At 45.9% G+C, this 21,541-nt stretch overlaps 1 protein-coding gene across 2 annotated transcripts in view; it reads left to right on the top strand.

The window, feature by feature from the left end:
* The first annotated feature begins 527 nt into the window (after positions 1 to 527).
* The window catches only part of TRAK1 (trafficking kinesin protein 1), a 210,898-nt gene continuing 189,884 nt past the window's right edge, over positions 528 to 21,541 (top strand). For both annotated transcript variants that reach the window (XM_031663456.1, XM_031663453.1), the window contains exon 1: positions 528 to 634. The gene's annotated coding sequence lies outside the window, so the exon portion shown is untranslated. The remainder of the gene's footprint in view (positions 635 to 21,541) is intronic.

The raw sequence follows: 21,541 nt of genomic DNA, 5'->3' as shown, positions 1-21,541 counted from the left end.
AAGGCGGGGCGCGGCTCCAGACGACTAGGACGTGGCCGGCGGGAATCCTGGAGGGCGGCCCGCAGGTGGCGGCGCGGGGCGGCGGGCGGGGCTGGGAAGGGGGAGGGCTCGGCGCGCGTCGGGCGGTGACGGCAGCGCGGAGGGGAGGTGCGAGCCGCCCGCTCGCCGGGGAGCCATGGCGAGAGGCCGCGCCGCGGCGCCCGCATCAGTCCCCGCGTCCGCAGCAGCGCCCCTACCCGCCGCCCCGGGGCCCACCCGGCCGCCGCCCCCGCGCGCCCCGAGCCTTTGACGCCCCGCGCCTCGAGCGAGGCGTCCCCCGGCGCGGGGCCGCGCGCGGGAGAGCCCGAGTGCAGCCTTAGCGTTCCCGAGAGTCTCGAACGCCCCGACGACCCCCGCGTCTCCGAACCCCGGACTCGGAGCCCAGGAGCGCCAGGGCGGCAGGCGGGCAGTAGGAGGCGGCGGCGCCGGAGCGGAACCACCGCGAGTGCCCCCGTGCCGCGCGGCCGGCTGCAGCGGAGGGAACCGGAGCAGCCGGGGGGCCGGGGCCGGGCCGACAACAACGCGGAGGAAGCCCCCACCGAGGCCCCCGGGGACCGCGCCTGCTGCCGGGTTGCGCTCCGCGCCCCTCTTGCGGGTAAGCCAGGGTTCCGCTCACCCGCGCCCCCTGCGCCTCGGGCCCGGGGGATGGGGAAGGACACGGGTGTTCCGGGAGTGTCCGCTTGAGATAGTGGCGGCGGGAGAGGCCGGGCGCCGGGACCCTGCGGGGACAGCCCTCCTAATGCGCCGGCCGCACCTGCAGGAGGACCTCGGAGCCCGGAAAAGTGCCCCTAGGGCATCGTGTCGGCCGCGCCGCGTGGCCTGGATTCCGCGCTCCGGCACTCCGAGGTGACAGTGAGGCGACCTTCAAAGAGCCTGGAGCTGAGCCAGGCCAGAGCGCGGGCAGCACCCCGATTCCCACTCACCCGCAAAACTTGATGAAAATGACATCATCTGAGCTTGTCAGAGAGCAGAAAGATGCCTTAGAGTCTTCCTTTGCATCCTCAGAGTTAACAAGTTTACTTTGTTACTTTCTTGACTTGATTTTTAAAGTTCTTTTCTAGTCTCCAAGGTCAGCCTCTTGCAGGTAAAAACAGATATAATGAACTGTATCGTTTCTTCTTTTGCAAAGTTGTGTTTTAGGAAAGATGTTAAAAGTTGACCCACTCTTGAGGCTGACGCTGGGTGCCCCCTCCCCGTTAAGCTTCCCTGTTTTAGAACCCTTGGCTGCACTTGTTCAGACACTGAAATTAGCGTCCGCTTTGAGAGCCTTCAAAGTATTCGTCGTTGGACCGCTGATATATATATATATATATTTTCTGATACGCTTCACTATAACTTTATTTGCTTCAAATGTGTAAACGTTGTCAATACTATCTGTGAGTGTGTATTGGGGACTGGTAATCTTTTCTGGAGGGTCTTTTGTTTATCTGGAAGCGCAGTGGAGGTTACCATAGGGAAACAGTCTAGTTCCAGGGTCCTTTCCAATTTCCAACTACAAGAGCAGCAAAGAGGAAGGTGCTCAGACTGAGCTCTGATTAGCCTTGGAGCCAGTCTGCACTGGGGAGGGTCTCCCCGGATTGAGTGAAGGGACAACGGGCTGGGAGCTTGACTGGTAGGTTTGGAGAGTTGGACCTGGAGTGACAGATGGCGCCTTCCCTTTTGTCTCTCGGTTTGGAATGGTCATACTCGGTTGCTCTTTGATCTTTGACCTCAGCTTTGTCGTAGAGGTTCCCAGGCCAGTGTAGTCTAAGCCAGCTGGAGAGCTGAGCCGGGCCCAGGGGATGCTGAATCGGGTTAAAGCCCTTGTCTCAGGGCTGCGAGTTTGGCAACAGTTGGGTTTCAGCTTGGCCCCAGCACCAGCCGTTTCCTGTTTGATGCCCCAGGGACCAGTTTCCCATCCCCAGCGCTCGGTTGAGGGTGTCTCCACTCTGGCTGTGTTGCTTCTCGTTCTCTTTGGTCTTGGAGTGGGAAACTTGGACTGAAATTCCAACTCCTCTCTCTTTATTGGCTGTGTGACCTTACTTAACCTCTCTGTCCTGCTCTTCCCCTCTCTGGAAGACAATGTTTTAAATGGAAGTGTCTGTCTGTAAAAGTTTGACTGAATAACATGGGAGAGTTTTCAGGTCTCATTCCAACATGATTGGGTTTGTAATTTGGTAACCTTTTTGAGCCCCAACAGGGATAATAAAGCATATAATAGTAATTGTTGTTTTATAGGTTTATTGTGAGGGTTAAATCAGGTAATATAGAAGAGCTTTGGGCCGGGCGTGGTGACTCACGCATGTATTCCCAGCACTTTGGGAGGCTGAGGCAGGTGGATCGCTTAAGGTCAGGAGTTCGAGACCCGCCAGGCCAACATGGTGAAACCCCTGTCTCTACTAAAAATACAAAAATTAGCTGGGCATGATGATGGGCACCTGTAATCCCAGCTACTCAGGAGGGTGAGGCAGGAGAATAGCTTGAATCCGGGAGGCAGAGGTTTCATTGAGCCAAGATCGCATCACTGCACTTCAGCCAGGGCGACAGAGCAAGACCCTATCTCAAAAACAAAAACAAAAAACGTAAAAATAAAAGGGCTTTCAAAATAATAGAGCACTATTCACATTGAATGGAGTTCTTAAACTTTCACTTTCCAAATTAACAACACCTTAAGTTTTGCTGTCTTAAGTGGACTTTGTTCCTGTCATGCATTCTATTGCATTCTGTTTTTGTTTTTTTTTTTAATTCTTTGAGACGGAGTGTTGCTCTGTCACCCAGGCTAGAGTACAGTGGTGCGATCTTGGCTCACTGTGGCCTCCACCTCCCCGGTTCAAGCGATTCTCTAGCCTCAGCCTCCCGAGTAGCTGGGATTACAGGCACCTGCCACCACGCCCAGCTAATTTTTGTATTTTTAGTAGAGACGAGGTTTCACCATGTTGGCCAGGCTGGTCTCAAACTCTTGGCCTCGAGGGATCTGCTGGCCACGACCTCCCAAAGTGCTGGGATTACAGGCGCGAGCCACCACTTCTGGTCCCTGTCGTTACATTCTGAGTCCCTGCCTCTGACCTTGTATATAGTAGGCCTCTGTAATTGTTTGATGATTCTTGAATTAACCATCTGGGTTCCCCATCTTGACTTCGTGCTCCCAAGGTAGAAAACAGACCTTGGGCAGTCTCCTCTTCATCAGCTGTCGGAGTTTTTATAGATGTGATTGTTCTGTTGCACCATATAGCTCATAAGAGAGCCAAGGAGAGTAAGCAGATAGGTGGCCAGTTTTTCTACAAGGGACAGTTCTTTTTTTACCCTTTGGGGCTTAAGTAAGAAAGGCATTGGAGGGCGAACAGTCATTTAAACTCACTGAGGGTTGCAGATTTTCAGTAAAGCCTTTTGTGCATGCCAGAGTTTAACACTGTATGGTTGGGAAGTTTGATAAACTTGAAAATAAAGTTACCATGAAAAAATGGACTCTGATCACCGGCTGTGGTGGCTCACGCCTGTAATTCTAGCACTTTGGGAGGCCTAGGCAGGTGGATTGCCTGAGCTCAGGAGTTCAAGACCAGCCTGGGCAACACGATGAAGCCCTGTCTCTACTAAAATACAAAAAATTAGCCGGGCATGGCGGCATGTGTCTGTAATCCCAGCTACATGGGAGGCAGAGGCAGGAGAATTGCTCGAACCTGGGAGGTGGAGGTTGCAGTGGGCCGAGATTGCGCCATTGCACTCCAGCCTGGGCGACAGAGTAAGACTCTTGTCTCAAAAACAAAAGAACAAAAAAAGAGAAAATGGACTCTGATTTATTTAACTCATCTATATTTGGCATGCACTGTGATTTTTGTAGGGGAAGACAAGAGGATGCTGTTTTTAAAAGATGGAGATAGAACCCAAGGGCTTATGTGGGTTCTTAGGTTTTATTTTATTCTTGGATAGAGATACACTGTTGTTAGACAGAGATACACTGTTGAATGAATGGGTCTTCTGGCTTCTCACCTCCTTTCCCCCCCTTCTTTTCAAACAAATATTCCCTATTCTGACTTGTCTTCTTAGATGTATCTAAATGGAGGCCACTTGCAGTGTTGAAAAGTGCAGTTTTAGTGAAGAGACAGTAAATAATTACATATGCATAAAACTAGATGTCTCCTGAGTTACTTAGAATACCAATGATGTTTAGCTGCTTAAAGGCTTTGATAGGCATTTTATGAAAGGCTGTGTAGTATTATTCATTATAGTGAGAAATTTATTTAATTATTATTGTTAATAGCGCACCTGAGGTGGAACAGGGTGGAATGGGATGGGAGGGGAGCTCTTGAAATCCTTGTTTGGACTTCTTCTTTTGTTTTCAAAATTTATTATTTTTATTTTACAGTACTGTTCCTTTCAGAGCAGGGCTAACTCATAGGCAGTGTGCTTATAGACAGCCTGTTTGGACTTCCTTAAACTTTTTTTTTTTTTTTTTTTTAATAGAGACAGGTTCTTGCTATGTAACAGGTGTGAAGCTGGGAATAGCCCTTCCTAGAATGCTGAGGTGGGAGGATCACTTGAGCCCAGGAGTTTGAGACCAGCCTGGGCAACATAGTGAGACCTCATGGTTACAAAAAAAAAAAAAAAAAAAAGAAAAAGGAAAGAAAAAAAAAAGAAAAAATTAGCCAGGTGTGGTGATGTGCACCTGTAGTTCCAGCTACTAGGGAGGCTGCGGTGGGAGAATCTTGAGCCCAGGAGGTTGAGGCTGCAGTGAGCCATTATTGCACCATTGTACTCTAGCCTAGGTGACAGAGTGAGACCCCCCCCCCAAAAAAAAAAAAAGCTGTCTGAGTCAAAAAGTGCTCTTAAGGAAAATGTACCTTGTTTTCCCTGAGGTTCTGGGGACTCCCCAGCGTAAGCACATGTGCCCCAGTTTGGGAATTGTGGAGCTGGATTATTTCTAGGGTCTCTTCTAGTTCCAGGACATTCAGAAGCAGAGGATAATCTATCTAGAGGAAATGGATTTTGTACTAACATTGACAAGGATGCTCCATCACAGTATAAGTTATCCACATTTGAATGTTAAATAAGACCATGCTGTGGGTACTCAGGTGACTTTAAAAATCTTTTTTTTTTCTTTTAAGAAGTAGGTGAAAATAACTGAACTTGTGGACTAAGTGGCTTAACATTTTCTGAAAAGTATCTCTTTAGCATACTATTCAGAGCACTTACTGCATTCCTCCTTAATGACTAGAATTAGTTACTAGATAACATGATTATGTTGATTAAAAGATGTCACTGTCTACTAATTTATGTCAATACAGATGAACTATTAGCAAATCCTATCTTCCATTACATAGATGCAGGTTGATTTATGTCACTTAAAAAAATGCATATTAATGGCCGAGCATGGTGGCTCATGCCTATAATCCCAACACTTTGGGAAGCTGAAGTGGGTGGATCGCAAGGTCAGGAGATCAAGACCATCCTGGTCAACATGGTGAAACCCCATCTCTATTAAAAATACAAAAATTAGCCAGGCATGATGGCGGACGCCTGTAATCCCAGCTACTCGGGAGGCTGAGGAAGGAGAATCGCTTGAACCTGGGAAGGGGAGGTTGCATTGAGCCAAGATTGCACCACTGCACTCCAGCCTGGCAACAGAGTATTAAAAAAAAAAAGAAAGAAAGAAAGAAAGAAAAAAGCATATTAATTAGAATAGGAATGTAGGATCTCACTTTTTTTTGTCTCTCTCCAGGATTACAGGGATAAAACATTTATGCATATGGAGAACCATGGGATTTTAGAAGTTGTCCATCAGTTCCTCTGGTTGTTTTGGTCCAATAAAAAAATTCTTTTTTTAGGGATAGAATCTCCGTTTGTTGCCTGGGCTGAAGTGCAGTGGCATGATCATAGCTCACTGTAACCTTGAACTCCTGGACTCAAGCCATCTTTCTGCTTTGGCTTCCCAAGTAGCATGCGTGCTGCCACACCTGGCTGATTTTATTTTCTTTTCTTAAATTTTTTTGTAAAGATGAGGTCTTGCTATGTTGCCCAGGCTGCCTTAACCTCAACCGATCTTTCTGCCTGGCCTCCCAAAGTATGGGGATTACAAGCATGAACCACTGTACCTGGCCAGGCAGTTCTTTAACATAAACAACATGTGCTGTGGGTCTGGATTTTTTTAATGCTGACATTCTGTAAGCTCTCAGTTTTTAAGTTTTGCAAAATGTGGAACAGATATGATACAACCTACTCTAGATACACAGCCTCTAGTGTAGGCTGCCTCCTTTTCTTATAGGTTTCTATCAAATAATTTCCAGCTTGAGATTCGAGATGTGACCAAAGATAAAATGTCTCTCTATAATGTTAGAAGTGGTTTGGCCTCACCTGTATTATTGAGTAAGGAATTTGGACCTTGGGGAGCAGGTAAACAATGAGAGCAGAAACTACCCTTGAATTTATGTTTGTCTGAGGACCATTGGGAAATATTTCTTGAAGAGTGGGGAAGACAAATTCCTTTGACCTCCAGAAGAATTGATTGTCCTCAGTGTGATGAGAAAGTCAGGGAGAGAGTGACTGAAGACAGCGCAGCTGTTCATGGCAAAGGGACTGATGGTCCAGATTCATGGTAGAACCAGGTGGCCCTGTTCTGGCTGGAGAACAGCAGTGGGAAGAGGACAGTGCTCACGAGAGGGAGATCCTGTCTGCCTCGGTTTCTGCCTGACTTTCGGTTGCTGCTGTGTTCTGTGGAACAAATATTTTATATCATGTTGCATTACCATCTAAGGTTGACAAGTTAACTAGAACCTTTAATTTTTTACACATTGAACCTTTAATTATCTTAGCTCCATTAATTTTACTTACATATACCAATTGTACTGCCAGTAACTCCTCGTAGATAACCACTCTTGTGACCACTATTACCATAGGATGATTGTGCCTGTTTTGGACTTCATGTAAATGGAGTCATCTAATGTATACTTTTGTGTCTGGTCTTGCTCAATGTTTTGTCTGCAATGTTCATCTGTTTGTTGCATGTACTAGTGCTTCATTCCTTTTTAGTGTGGAATAGGATTCCATTTTATGGTTATATCATGATTTGTTCACGCATTTATCTGTTGATGGACATTTGGTTTTTTTCCAGTGGGGACTATCATGGATAAAACTGCTATGAACTAAGTATATAAGTACTCGTTTCTCTCGGGGATATGCTCAAGAGTAGATCATTGGGTCATAAGACATATGTTCGGCTTTAATAAAAGTTAAGTTTTCCAAGTGTTCATTCTTCTTTGGATTTGGTATATGAGACTTCCGGAAGAACAAGGATAACTCAGTGAAACAGTATGCTACATCTTGTGATTCTGAATACAGGGCCCCCACAGTAAACTTGGTTTGCCTGTTGGACTTCCAGTTAGGGAGTTTGGTAATCTGATATCTTGAGAGATCTAGCAAGACAGTTAGAGTATCAAGGAGCAGTTTTTATTTAGTGGGAGATCTAGAGGTGTGGACCTTGCCTGCACTGCAGAATTTCAAACCTGGGAAGAAAATTGGAGGTTTACTTAAACTAACAGGACAGATTCTTGTCATGTTACAAAGTTGGAATTCGCAAGCTTTATACTGGAGAATTAAAAATGCAAAACAAACAAAAAACCAAACCTATGATTCAGGAGTAGCATTATAATGATTTAGAGGAAAGGTGGGGAGGAAGAAAATGAGCAATTTGTTATGTGTATGACTCACTGGTGCTGTGTCTCTGACTGTTACATTTGGGTGCAGCATTTCCGAGACAATTGGTTTACTGGCTTTCATAGTGGAGAATAAAAGTATTACCTAGACAGTGAGCATTTCATTTCAACCTTTGCATCTAGAATATGTTTTAAATAAAATGCAGCATACTATGGGAATTGTACAGTTGTACAATTGATTTATGTACCTGAGTGGGATGTAGCTTCGTTTTCATTCATTAGTTAAAAAGTAAAAACCTTCAGATTTAACAGTGTAGATACAATGCAGCACACCATTGATGTGTTTGAAGCCATGACTTTTTTTTCTGTGTAAGATTGGTGCTTAGGTGTGTGGAACCCAGCGACTCCTGTTTGACAGGCAGCTTTGGAATCATTACCTTATATGATAACTTCATACAGTTATTATTTGTTTGAAATGGAGTCTTGCTCTGTTGCCCAGGCTGAAGTGCAGTGGCACGATCTTGGCTCACTGCAGCCTCCATATCCCAGATTCAAGCAGTTCTCCTGCCTCAGCCTCCTAAGTAGCTGGGATTACAGGCGTGTGCCACGACACCTGGCTAAGTGTTGTATTTTTAGTAGAGGCGGAGTTTCACCATGTTGGCCAGGCTGGTCTCGAACTCCTGACGTCAGGTTATCCACCCACCTTGGCCTCACAAAGTGCTGGGATTACAGGTGTGAGCCACCGTGCCTGGCCCTCATACAGTTATTAAGAGGATTATGTGAGCTTATACATATGTTTGGCTAAGAGGAAGCATTTGTGTTAGCCATAATTATTGTTTTTACTGAACTCCTTATGATCCATTCATCCAAAAATAGTTTGGAGCAGGTATTCTGTGCCACACCTCAAGGGTGGGGTGTGCACTGGACTTCATCTGTATGACAGTAACAGGAATAGCCCTCATGGCCTAAAGCATTGATGTGAGCTGTGGTTTTTGCTCACTTGACAACTACCTTCCCTGCTTTGACTTTGAGGAGAATGGGTTAATTTTGCAGTGGTCCCAAGGCATTAGAAGAATCCCTTTGGATTTGAATATCAAGACATTCCAAAGATCTCTTGTGGGAGAAACATAGTTTGGTGTTATATATTTGGAAAAACATCTTTCTATTTGAGAAGACAAGCAGATTGTTATTATTACAGCAGCGGATAAAAGGTGTGACAGGCAAATCATTGGCAAAATAGACTAAAATGTTGACTGGTGCAGTAGATGTTTTATACTGTGTTTGAAAGATAGGAAAGTAGTTAGTCTTGTTAAATTACTGACCGGGTGTAGCAGCTCACGCCTGTAATGCCAGCACTTTGGGAGGCCAGGGCGGGTGGATTGCTTGAGCCCAGGAATTGGAGACCAGCCTGGGCAATATGGTGAAACCCCATCTCTACAAAAAGTACTAAAATTGGCTGGGCATGGTGGTGTGCCCCAGTAGTCCCAGCTATCCGGGAAGTTGAAATAGAAGGATTGCTTGAGCCCGGGAGGCAGAGGTTGCAGTGAGCCGTGATTACACCATTGCACTCCAGCCTAGGCAACGGAAGGAGACCCTGTCAAAAAAAAACAAAAACAAAAAAAAACACTTTAGTACAAGATGAATGTTTTCACAACAATTGAGTGTTAACTTGCAAAACTTTTAGGTGGGCTAAGTCTCTTGATGTTATAGTAGAAGTGATACTCATGGAAAGGAATAAAGAAAATAAATATTGCTGACTGGGCGTGGTGGCTCATGCCTGTAATCTCAGCACTTTGGGAGGCTGAGGTGGGCAGATCACGAGGTCAGGAGATCGAGACCATCCTGGCTAACACGGTGAAACCCTGACTCCACTAAAAAGACAAAAAATTAGCTGGGCATGGTGGTGGGCGCCTGTAGTCCCAGCTACTCAGGAGGCTGAGGCAGAAGAATGGGTGAATCCAGGAGGCGGAGCTTGCAGTGAGCCGAGGTTATGCCACTGCACTCCAGCCTGGGCGACAGAGCGAGACTCCATCTCAAAAAAAAAAAATATGTAACAAACCTGCACGTTGTGCACGTGTACCCTAGAACTTAAAGTATAATAAAAAAAAAATTAAAAAAAAAAAAAAAAAAAGAAAAAAAAAGAAAATATTCCTGGGAGTTTGGCTATCTTATAATCCAGTTTTTGTTCTTTACAGTGTACTGAATTCTCTGTTTGGCAGAAGGCAGCATGGCAGATTGATCATCACAAGCAAGTTTGAGAATTTCCCTCACAAATTCAAGTTGCATCCACATTTGGTCACTAGGGTGGAAAGGGAAGCAGTTTGTAGATTTTCCAAAGAGAAGACCCATGGCAGGGTTGGGTGGCATTAGGAGTGCTGGCTGGCTTTACCTTGGTAAACGCGTCCTAGACCAGTATGTGATCCTAGGCCTTATCTTACCTCCATGATGACTGAGACCCAGATGGAAGCTCTGGCTGTACTGAAGGTGAGAGAGGGTGGGGGTTAGTGAGTGATAGTGCGGGTGGATGTTTAGGAGGTAAGCCTTGCTTGTTGAAGAGAGAGTGGTAGGGTAAGGGTGGGGGGGCAGAGTGAAGGATAAAGCTGAGGTTCCCGAGTTGGACTACCATTAATCAGTTGTTCCAGTGGTAAGGACTTGGAGGGTCTTGTTTTGAATGTGCGGAGTTTGATGTGCTTGTGAGGTTTTTTTTTTTTTTTTTTTTTTTGAGATGGAATCTTGCTCTGTCACCCAGGCTGGAGTGCAGTGGCACAATCTCAGCTCATTGCAACTTCTGTCTCCCGGGTTCAAGCAGTTCTCCTTTCTCAGCCTCCCAAGTATCTGGGGATTACAGGTGACCGCCACCATGCCTGGCTGATTTTTGTATTTTTAGTAGGGGTGGGGTTTTGCCATGTTGGCCAGGCTGGTCTCGAATTCCTGACCTCAGGTGATTCGCCCACCTTGGCTCCCCAAAGTGCTGGGATTATAGGTGTGAGCCATTGTGACCGGCCACTCCTGAGATTTCTAAGTGGAGATGTGTAGGGCAGTGGGACATCTGGGCCTGACACTTCAAAGAGGGATAGGAGTTTGAGGCAAGGGTTTGGGGACCATTCCTGTGTAGACAGTAGTGATATCCATGTGTAGGAGAACTCACAGAGGGGTAGTGACTAGAGATTGGGAGAAGACCAGAAGTGCTGCGGGAGGGAGTGTTCTTTTGGTGAAGGGTAGGGTTCACAGGGTCACTCTGCTGTGAGAGGCCAAGTGAGATAAAAGCTAAAATGTCTTTTGGGGTTGTTTATACATAGTAGGTATGCAGATATTTCTAGTTGTATCATTTGGTTCTTTTTCAGAAGAGATGCTGGCTTAGCCTTGTAAACATCGCAGTTGTATAAAAGTATTCATGATAGTCCTTAAAATACCGTAATTATCTTCGAAGTTTTGTAATTTTGCTGCGTTTAACTTATGGCAGCAATAGCATTGGTATTTTAAATCAAAACAGAACACTGTCAAGGGTTACACAACTTACTCGCGATACTAACAAGATATAAAGCACCATGTTTTTGTGTGTAACTATTTAACAGCAGATGAAGTTAATGATTGCCCACTTTCAGCTAATCATATGATTGCTATTGAAATAAATACTTGCTAGACAGGGATAGAATCTAGTAATTTGTTAGCTTCAGTACTTCATGCTTGCATACACACCCATGCTATTGTGTTACCAAGCCTGAGTTTTGAAATGTGGCGTTCTTTGTCTTTCTCTGGTGAATAAACCCCATGTGTCTTACCATAGCCATTTGACTCTTCCTGGCTGTCAGGATGTGTTGCCCTGGACTGAGAGTGAGAGATCCCAGATTTTTCAGCTTCTTTTCCAATTGCTGTGGATACCACATCAGTGCCAACATGAGTCTCCTCTTGTTACTTTCTGCTAGGCTTCCCCTTAGAAGCTGAAATTCTTTCTCTTCTTGATGCTAAGGTGCCGTTTCTTAAAATGCTAGAGAGCTTTTAAAAGTATATTGTGATGGGAATTAGTTTCAAAAGATTATACCAGAGGGGGTTAAAACTTCCCAACCTTGTAAAAACCTCACTTCTTTGTTTACATCCTCCCTACCCCCCTTTCTGCTGTGCTTGGTTTCCTCCTAGCAATATGCCTTGGACAGTCTTCCTGTCAGGTGTAACTTCCCAGATCAGGGCTCCTGGAGGCGCCTGTACCTCGGACCTGGCAACGAGGCACGCTGGGGCACGCTGGCCTTTTGTTGTGGTGTAGAAAGTTTTTCATTTGGAATTCCATTTTAAAAATAGATATAGTGTGATTTTTATCTTCTTACACTAATTTTGATAAGTTGTGTATTTTAGGGCTTTATCCACTTTAAGCTGCTCAATTAATTGGCCCAATTATTACTTTTTCAGTGTCCATAAGATCTGTAGTGATGTCCCCATCTTTTATTTCTGGCATTTGCCTTTCATGTTAAGAATGTGTCTGTTCAAAGGGAGAGGGAAAGGAAAAAAGAAGAATGTGTGTGTTCAAAGGAACTGCTGGAACAGAGTAACTTAGCTCAAGAAAATGGGAGGGGGTGGTTTCTGGAAGGGGAGAATGAACGCAGTGGAGGAAATAAAGCATGAATGTGGGGGAGGGCGGGGGCGAGGACTGCTTCTCTTGCTGGCCGCCTTCTCTCTCTGGAGAAGCTGCTGGAGAAGGAGCAGTCACGTGGGTGGTGAGCTCATTAGGCTGGGGACACCAGCTGTGCTATTATTAGGGCTTTTAAAGTCCGTGGCAGATGTTCTTAGGCGGAGTTCCAGCCTTGTTCACTTCCCACATATGGCATGATACAGTACACAGAAAAAAGAGGGACTCTTTAACAAATAGCTTTTCCATGAAGCACATCACTATTTTTTTCCCGTGAGCTTTTTTCTTTTCTTTCTTCCTCTGTCTCTGTTTCTCTCTCTGCTGTTTGTTCTTTCTTTCTCTTCTTTCTCCCTTTCTTTCTCTTTCTCCCTCTGTCTCTTTCTTGCTCTCCTCTTTCTATTTTTCTGTATTCTTATTCTCCCTGTCTCTCCCTCCATCCCTCCCTCCTTCTTTTATCCTTTGAGGCCCTTTTTATTTAATCCTTTGTGGAACTAGAAGAGGACTCAGAGGCACATGAAGAAAGTTTGCCAATTTTAGATTAAAAGTGAGCCTTAGCATTGCATGGAAGGTATAAGAAATGTGGGCAAGTCTCAGGGTAATCATATACTAGAGATTTTTTTTTGACAAGAGCCTGTTCTGAATTGCGTGGTTAGCTTGCTGTCCTCTTCACTCTTCTGGCACAGTGGTTGTTTTTATACAGGACCACTTTTACCCCAGTTGACTGATAAGCTAGCCAGGGCACTGATTATTTTTACATACCAATTTGTGTGTTGTTTGTTTGGCTAATCACTTCTTCTGCAGCTGTTGTCCTGGGTCTCAGTGATCAAGTGATCAAAGAGATCAGTGATCCAGTGATCTATCTTTTTTTTCTTTTTCTTTTCTTTGAGACAGAGTCTAACTGTGTTGCCCAGGCTGGAGTGCAGTGGTGTGATCTCAGCTCACTGCAACCTCTGCCTCCCAAGTTCAAGCGATTCTCCTGCCTCAGCCTCCTGAGTTGCTGGGACTATAGGCACGTGCCACCACGCCCGGCTAATTTTTGTATTTTTAGTAGAGATGGAGTTTCACCATGTTGGCCAGGCTAGTCTCGAACTCCCAACCTCAGGTGATCTGCCTGCCTTGACCTCCCAAAGTGCTGGGATTACAGGTGTGAGCCACCGCTCCTGGCCAGTGATCAACTTTTGTCAGTAAAGCTTCCACGTGTAGACCCTCTGTCTCCCCTCATGTTTATAGCAACCCATGTCTTGGCTTGGAGTTACAGGGTATACTCATTATCAAATTTACTTAAATAACTGCTCTGGTAGACTGACTTTCTATAGGAAATGGGCCCTTATGTGAGTATAACCTCAATGTATACTCTTCAATAAAATCTCAGAATGGTGCAACCTTCATTATAGATGTTTCCTACTGTTTCTTTCAAATTTCTGATATTTTGATATATTTACACTAATTTTATAGCTAAGCACAAAATTAATTACCTCATCATATTTTTATTTCAAAAATAATGAGATAATATGTGCATACATTTGTGACATATCTTACTCTAATAATGGCCACAACTGTCAGAAGTACATTTTTAGAAAAACTTTTATAATCCAGGCATTTTTCTTCAAAATAAAGTAAATATATCTATTTTAGAAAAGTACTTTTGTATTTTAAACATTATTTAGTTGTAGAAAATATTTTTTAAAAAACCCCAAACCTAAACTATACAGTGAGGCCAGTATGAGAATAGAGGTACTGATATGGGTAACTAATTATTTATTAATATGTTTATTTCCCTGCAAATTCAGAGACTGGGAAAGAAAACCAGGAACAACCATTTTTCATTTCTCTAATTTTATGTTAAGGGGAATCATCAAGTAGGAAGCCTTTTCTCCCAATGGCAGACTCTGTTGTTGTTGTTGTTGTTTTTTTTTGAGATGGGAGTTTTGCTCTCGTTGCCCAGGTTGGAGTGCAGTGGTACGATCTCGGCTCACTGTAACCTCTGCCTCCCGAGTTCAAGCGATTCTCCTGCCTTAGCCTCCTGAGTAGCTGGGATTATAGGTGCCTGCTATCACGCCCAGCTGATTTTTTGTATTTTTAGTAGAGACGGGGTTTCATCATGTTGGCCAGGCTGGTCTCGAACTCCTGACCTCAGGTGATCCACCTGCCTCAGCCTCCCAAAGTGCTGGGATTACAGGGGTGAGCCACCGCCCCCGGCCACAGCCTCTGTTCTTACAAACTAGCCGATGCAGGTGCTGGAACACCAGGCGGTGGGCCGCGTGTTTACATGCTGCTCCCACTCAGTTGCTGAGTGGTTTATGTTTATTCCAGAAATATATGGTTTGCTCTGATTTCACAGGTCTTCAGCAGGTAAGAATCACCTTTGACTAGAGTCAGGGGATTCCTGGCAGAACGGGGAGCTGGAGACCCACTTAGATCAATGATTGCTAAGTGTGAGCTGTGTGGTTTCCCTAGGCCAGGCGTTGAGTTATGATAGGAAATGAGACAGTCCCGGTCTGGGGGCAGACCAAAGATTCCCAATGTAGTAATAGATGTAGGATATGATACCAGGTAGTGACTAGGGGAGAGAATGAGGTGGCAGCAGACATGTCTTTAGGGAGGTTATAGGTGAGCAGAGATTGACTGGGGATTGTGCCATGGGAACATATGGAGGAAAAGCTTCCCAGGCAGAGCAAACAGCAAGTGCAGAGGCTTTGGTGAGAAGGCCAATGTGGCTGCAGTGCAGGGGCCCCTGGGGAAAGTGGACGGGGATGAAGCCAGGAGATAGTCAGGGGAGGGCTGCATCCACTGGCCTGCCGGCTGCTGTAAGGAGTGTATTTTAATCTGCATATGATTGGGAACTACTGGAGGATTCTGAGTATGGAGGAAGCTCAGGGGAGTAACAAGAATTGATTGATTTTTAGATTATTTATGAGACGGTATATTAGTCTGTTCTCACATGGCTATAAAGAAATACCTGAGATTGGGTAATTTATAAAGAAAAGAGGTTTGATTGGCTTATGGTTCTGCAGGCTGCACAGGAAGCATGATGTTGGCATCTACTTGGCTTCTGGGGAAGCCTCAGGAAACTTACAATCATGGTGGAAGGCAAGCGGGGAGCCAGCACTTCACTTGGCTGGAGCGGAAGGAAGAGAAAAGGTAGAGGTGCTACACACTTTTAAACAGTACCAAGGGGGATGGTGTTAAACCATAAGAAACCACCCCCATGATCCAATCACCTCCCACCAGGCCCCACCTCCAGCATTGGAGATTACAATTCACATGAGATTTGGGCGGGAACAGAGATCCAAAGCATATCACAGTGTCTTGCTGTGTCACTCAGGCTGGGATGCAGTGGTGCAGTCTCAGCTCATGGGAGCATCAACCTCCTGGGCTCAAGTGATCCTCCCACCTCAGCCCTTCCCACAGCTGGGACTGCAGGTGCATGCCACCATGCCTGGCTAATTTTGTTTGTTTTTTGGTAGATATGGGGTCTCACTATGTTTCCCAGGCTAGTCTCGAACTCCTGGGCTCAAGCCATCCTCCCTCCTTGTCTTCCCTAAGTGCTGGGATTACAGGTATAAGCCAATGTGCCCAGCCTGATAGACTTTTTTTTTTTTTTTTTTTGAGATAGAGTCTCACTCTGTTGACCAGGCTGGAGTGCTGTGGTGTGATCTTAGCTCACTGCAACCTCTGCCTCTGTGGTTCAAGTGATTCTCATGTTTCAGCCTCCTTAGTAGCTGGGATTACAGGTGCGCACCACCATGCCTGGCTAATTTTTGTATTTTTAGTAGAGATGAGGTTTTACCATGTTGGCCAGGCTGGTCTCAAACCCCTGGCCTCAAGTGATCCACCCGCCTCAGCCTCCCAAAGTGCTGTGATTACAGGTGTAAGCCACTGCAACTGGCCCTGATTGATTTTTTAAATGAAACCACAGCTGCTGCATGGAGAGCCAGAGTAGGGGAGGCAGGATTGGAAGCAGGGATGGTAGAGAGGGTTTTCCCTGGGATAGGTGGGAAGAGGAGGATGGTAGAAGGTGGCATTTCAAGGGAGTGGAAGGATGTGATGTGCTCTGAGGGATAGAGGGACAGGAGGAGCCAGGGGAGAGAAGAGGCGAGGGTGATGCTGAGATCTCACAGACATCTAAATGGAATTTTTTAAGTCAGAAAACATTTACATAATTTTAAAATCCTGGGGTTAAAAATTGTTGTTGGCTGGGTGTGGTGGTTCACACCTATAATCCCAGCACTTTGGGAGGCTGAGACAGGAGGATAGCTTGAGGCTAGAAGTTCCAGACCAGCATGGGCAACATTGGGAGACTGAGGTGGTAGGATCCCTTTTGAGTCCAGGAGCGCAAGGCAGCAGTGAGCTGATCTCACCACTGTACTCCAACCTGTGAGACAAAGCGAGACCCTGTCTCTAAAAAAAAAAAAAAGCATATATATATATATACTTTTATATATATATATATGGCCGGGCATGGTAACTCACGTCTGTAATCCCAGCACTTTGGGAGGCCGAGGTGGGTGGATCACTTGAGGTCAGGAGTTCAAGATCAGCCTGCCCAACATAATGAAACCCCATCACTACTAAAAATACAAAGATGGGCCGGGCGTGGTGACGTGTGCCTGTAATCCCAGCTACTTGGGAGGCTGAGGCAGGAGAATTGCTTGAACCTGGGAGATGGAAGTTGCATTAAGCCAAGATTGCACCACTGCACTGCAGCCTGGGTGACAGAGGGAGACTCCATCTCAAAAAAAAAGAACATATATATATATGTAACTTGGTCAGGCAGTTAGTAGGGACTGCTTGGGTTAAAGTTTTGCCCTTTTAACTAGGTGGAAGCATCTTCATCTCAAGCTAGAAGTAGTGGATGAAGAAGAATGAGAATGTTCTGTTCTTTTGTAGCTGAGAAATTACTTTAATCGGCAGAAGTAAGAAGGCAAACCTCAAACTTCATCCCAAATCAATGAGCATGGTGTAACTATTGAACAGAGTACAAAGAGAAAAAGGAACGATGTGTTCAGAGCACAGTGTCAGTGATACTTAGTGATTGTTAACCTCAGCTACTTGCATTTTTTTTTTTTTTTTTTTTTTGAGACGGAGTCTTGCTCTGTCATCCAGGCTGGAGTGCAGTGGCGTGATCTCGACTCACTGCAAACTCCGCCTCCCGGATTCAAGCAGTTCTCCTGCCTCAGCCTCCCAAGTAGCTGGGATTACAGGCATGTGCCACCATGCCCGGCTAATTTTTTTGGATTTTTAGGACAGACAGGGTTTCACCATATTGGCCAGGCTAGTCTTGAACTCCTGACCTTGTGATCCACCCGCCTTGACCTCCCAAAGTGCTGGGATTACAGGCGTGAGCCTCCGGCCTGGCCTTGAATTTTCAAAATTGAAAGTTTTCTGAAGATTCTTGACTGGGCATGGTGGCTCATGCCTATAATCCCAGCACTTTGGGAGGCTGAGGCAGGAGGATAGCTTGATAGCAACATAGCGAGACCCCAATCTCTACAAAAAATAAAAAGTTAGCCAGGCATGGTGGTGTGCGCCTGTAGTCCTAGCTACTCTGGAGGCTGAGGGAGGAGAATCACTTGAGCCCAGGAGTTTGAGGTTACGGTGAGCCATGATTGTGCTACTGCCTTCCAGCTCAGGGGACAGAGCGAGACCTTGTCTCAAAAAAATAGTTTTCTGAACATTCTTCAGGTGATTTGATAACACTTCCTCAGTGTATGTGTTGTAAAATTTGCTTAGGCTGTGTCTGGATGCAGTGCCTCATTTGAATTTTACTGTTTTAAGAATGATCCTTTTTAGAGTGGGTCTATCTGAGGCGCGTTTCTGGTTTCCTCACGACATGGATAATAACATGCCCCCAGAGTAAAGATCAGAATTTCAGAGACCAGGGAGAGTATAAAAAGATTAAACAGCTGATCCAAGGCTCATCATTATCACTCTTGCTCACCTCAACAATCTGAGATTAGTTCCCTCCCTGCAAAGCTGCTGGCCCTGAGCACAGCATGGATTGGGGAGGAGAGGGAGAAGGGAGGGGGGTGAAGTCTGAATTCTTCCCGTCTTCTGAAAAGTGAGGGGAATAAGCTCCTTCACCCTCAGGCCTGGAGAGACTGAGTCAGGAATACTTAGCAGGTTTCCTTTTTAAGTGTGTGCTGATGCTTCAAGTGGGTAAGTGGCTGAGGTTATCAGTAGAGACTCTAGAAGGTGCAGTTCTCTTGGAATCTGAAGTATTTGAGGACAGAAAATCATGCTGCTTTCCGGTGGAGTATGGTAAGAAGAATCAACACGGAGAGTTGGGCTTGTTTGGGGGTTGCAGTGAGTGAGGCATGCCTGGTTAATGCAGAATTCTCAGGCAGTGGCTGCAAGATTTCTTTCCTTTCCTCTGCGCAGTGCAGCGAGGACTGCCCATTGTCCCGTGTTGTTCGTAGCCAGGCGCGTCTTGCCAAGTACTGTGGGAAGCCCCACAATTTTGCTCAAATACACCCAGAGTGGGTCAACCCAGAAAAAAAAAAAAATCTTTGCAACCACGAGCCTCTTCTCAGGTTTTTCCACTATGTCTAATTGACATCCAAATAAATAAATATCAAACAAATCAAGAGCCACATGAATACCATTGGCTATCTTGTGTATTAATATTGGCAACAAGACTATTGTCATATCTTGTATTTCCTCGGCATTTCTTTTTGCTCTAAGTCTGTGGCAGCAAACATTTTGTAACCCCATAAAACAAGTGTGGTAGGCTGCTTTTCTCCTTATAATGAAACTTCGTTGTCATTGGAATTAAAACACTGGCTGCCAGGCATAGCAGTGCATGCCCATACTGAGTAGTAGTGCCAGCTACTCAGAGGCTGAGGTGGGAGGATCTCTTGAGCCCGAGAGTTCAAGGCTGCGATGAGCCATAATTGCGCACTCCAGCGTGGACAACAGAGTGAGACCTACTCTCGAAACAAAACAAACAAACCACTGACTGGCTTGTTTGGAAATATGGGAAGAAATTTTTCCTGTGGAGTTATGATCAAGTCAGCTTTTTTAGAAATATAAATTCTAGGCCAGTGTTTCCTTAACCAATATTTCGATGTGTTTGTTCTAGAAGTATTAGCACATTACATTCCCAGTGCTTTTTAATGGGCTCTGGGTAATTACCGCGGCCTCCCATCTCAGCCAGTACAGTAAGCCATTCAGGAGGACAGCCGGTGCTTATTACCCAGCAGCCTGGCTGTCCCTGACCCCTCCTCCTTGGAAATGGTGTGAGGCGCAATTAGAGAGCTCTGGTGTGGGGATAAGGGATTGCTGGGGCATAAATAATGCAATCTATCCTGTCTCTCTGTGAATGTGGTGGGGCCGAGCGGCTTTGGTGTTTGGAAGCCTGAACCTCAAATTCTGGATTCAGCATGTTTAAGATCTGTGATCTTGGCATCCTGTGTAGTGAGACCTCATCTCTACAAAAAAATTTAAAATTAGCCAGGCCTGGTGGCACATGCCTGTGGTCGCAGCTATTGAAGGATTGAGGCAGGAGGATCACTTGACCCCAGGAATTTGAGGCTGCAGTGAGCTGTGACTGGGCCACTGCATTCTAGCCCAAGCAACAGAGCAAGACCCTGTCTCAATCAGTCAGTCAGTCAGTCAATCAATCATCTGTGATTTGGGGCAAGTCTTTAGCCTCTATGGAATAAGACTGTGTAGTGTGGTTGTGGGGATTAGATAAGGCGGTATATGTAAAGTTCTGCCTTGCTCTTGCTTGTTGACAGCATATAAGATGCATTTGGTGAAGGAGATCTCTGCACTTCATTCCTTTGGGACAGGTGGTGTGTTGATATTTTCTCTTTTTCCTCCCTCTACTCCCATACTCTTTGCCTTATTCCTTGAAGACTGGGGGATTTGGCTCAAGATCATCTTCCCCTGACATACCACTGCATCATTCTGGGTTCCGATGACTCACTCAATGTCTTGATCCATCTCCTGTCCAGTGGTGGCTTCTCCACCGTGCTTCACCCACTGCCCAGGTCACAGCCTGGACTGTGTCATCTCCTGGAGTTACCTGTTCACCTGAAATCCTGAGTACAATCACCTTGTTCTCTGAATGCCAGTCCTCCCATCCCTCTGTACACATTCCTTGCCCCATCCAGGTTCTTGGCTTTTCTCCTACCCTCCATTCTTTTATCAGTGAGCACCCATTGTCCTTCCTTTGTGTAGCTGGCAGGACTCTGCCCCTGCCTTCTGAGAGCTGCTGGAGAAATCACATAGTCACCTACCAATCCAGCATGGTGACCCTGTAAACCAGCATCGGCTGGGTCATAGGGTCCTTTTTTAAAAAATTTGAAACAGAGTCTCACTGTGTCACCCAGGCTGGAGTGCAGTGGCATGATCATGGCTCACTGTAGCCTTGACCTCCCTGGGCTCAGGTGATTCTCCCACCTCAACCTCCTGAGTAGCTGGGACCACAGGCATGCACCACTACACCTGTCTAATTTTTGTATTTCTTATAGAAATGAGGTTTCTCCATGTTGTCCCGGCTGGTCTAACTCCTGGGCTCAAGTGATCTGCCTGCCTCAGTCTCCTGAAGGGCTGGGATGATAGACATGAGCCGCTGCATCCGGCTCCTTTTCCTTAGTCTTCTCTCTGCCTTTTGCCATGATTACTGTTCTAGACTTCCCTTGTCTTTCTCAAACACTGTACCTCATGCTTGCCCTTGGCCTTTAGAAGCTGTTCTTAACAGCGTGAGCAGGAGCCACCAGGTGTTGTGCCTCCAGCCCTCATGCCCAGCCCTATAAGGGCTGTTCTTCTGGTCTGCCTCCTGTTAGGTGAAGGAGGGGCCCTCTTCCTACCAGAGCTAGTTTGTGCCACTGACATAGATCCCATCTCACCTCCTCAGGAGCAGTACGTGGTCCATTAGCCCATCTCTGTCTCTTCAGCCTCATCCTGCCTGTGGCCTCCATCTCACCATCCTGTAACATGCTCAGTTCTCTACCAGTTTTCTAGACCACATCCCCCGCAGCCATTGCTCTTCCCTCACTTCATTTCTGGTCTCACTAAAGTGTCTTCTTTCTCCTTTCCCTGACCCTCTTGCCATCAGACACCTGAGCCTGTTATTCCAGCACCAATAACCCAGTAAATATGGTGCTAAGTCCATAAAACACCTTCTAGTTCTGGCATTCTTTGACCTTTGACAGCATGGTCTATAATACCCTCATTCTTTCCTTCTTAAAATGCTATTTCCCTTGGCTTCTGGGAAGCTACGCCCTCTTGGCTTTCCTCCTACTTCTCC

This window comes from Papio anubis, chromosome 2, assembly GCF_008728515.1.
Source record: "Papio anubis isolate 15944 chromosome 2, Panubis1.0, whole genome shotgun sequence".
Lineage (NCBI taxonomy): Eukaryota > Metazoa > Chordata > Mammalia > Primates > Cercopithecidae > Papio > Papio anubis.
This window is presented reverse-complemented; position numbering and strand designations above follow the sequence as displayed.